The sequence below is a fragment of the Neophocaena asiaeorientalis genome, unplaced genomic scaffold (genome assembly GCF_003031525.2).
Source record: "Neophocaena asiaeorientalis asiaeorientalis breed wild unplaced genomic scaffold, Neophocaena_asiaeorientalis_V1.1 C48129093, whole genome shotgun sequence".
NCBI lineage: Eukaryota > Metazoa > Chordata > Mammalia > Artiodactyla > Phocoenidae > Neophocaena > Neophocaena asiaeorientalis.
Window position 1 is genome coordinate 1 of NW_020184064.1, and position 1,000 is coordinate 1,000.

Below are 1,000 nucleotides of genomic sequence, written 5' to 3' on the forward strand. Positions count from 1 at the left end.
TGGCATTGTTTCATTCTTTTTTATGGCTGAGTAATATTCCAAAAAATATGGAAGACTTCACGAATTCGCATGTCAGCCTTGTGCAGGGGCCATGCTAATCTTCTCTGTATCATTCCGATTTTAGTATATGTGCTGCCGAAGCAAGCGTTTGGTTTCTTCTTTCTGATGCAGAGACATTTCCTTCTATGTTGATTCTCTAACCCATCACTTCTAATGGTCTATTTTGGGGAATGTTTTAACAGGTCACACATTTTTTGAGGTAATATTTTATGCAGTTTATTTCTGGAAAAACCTACTAGAACTACTTTTGGAATCTAAGAGCGTTGGGAATGTTTTAACTGATTTATCCCTCATACCTCAGGGGGGATGTCAGAGGAGAGAGGGTTGTTGCCCACTGACGCCACGGGCCTGAGGCACAATATGTCCTTAAAGTACTTCCTTCTTCGTTTGGCTGCCTATATTATGATGTCACTTTAATAGTGTCAGTGATAACAAAGAAATTAAATGTATCAAAAGCTCGCTTGGTGTCAGATACTGTGCCTAATGGTTTGCATGTATTATGTCAAATCTTTGCTACAATTCTGTAAGGTAGGTGCAGAATTACAGGCATCCTTCAGTGAATGACTGGGCTGTATTTCAAAGATATATTTGCAAATTAGTTATTTCAAACATGACAGATATTTTCTCATAGAAGCAGTGTTGTGAGTACATCTCTAGGCTGTTACTGACGCCTATTAGATTCATAGTTGATATGTGTAAATCAATGTCTCTGTCCAAAGGTACATCCACAGTCCTCAGAGGGGTGTGGTGGACCCAGCTTCTTCCTCGGGTCCTAACTTTCATACCTTTTTATTCTCAGATCTTCCTTATGGACAGATGAATAATGGGAATGAAACCTCTCCAGATTCAAACTATTCATATTAGTTACAGAATAATTAACCTGCTGTAATAGAAGAGATCCTGAAAGACAGTGGCTTAAAGAAAATAACATTTAATTTCT

The 1,000-nt window shown here is 38.2% G+C and overlaps 1 non-coding gene across 1 annotated transcript; it reads right to left on the reverse strand.

Annotated features, from left to right (window-relative positions):
• Nucleotides 1-41: 41 nt before the first annotated feature.
• LOC112392027 (U6 spliceosomal RNA) lies at nt 42-144 on the reverse strand. The gene has a single exon (XR_003001617.1). It is a non-coding gene; the product is annotated as a U6 spliceosomal RNA (small nuclear RNA).
• Nucleotides 145-1,000: the final 856 nt, after the last annotated feature.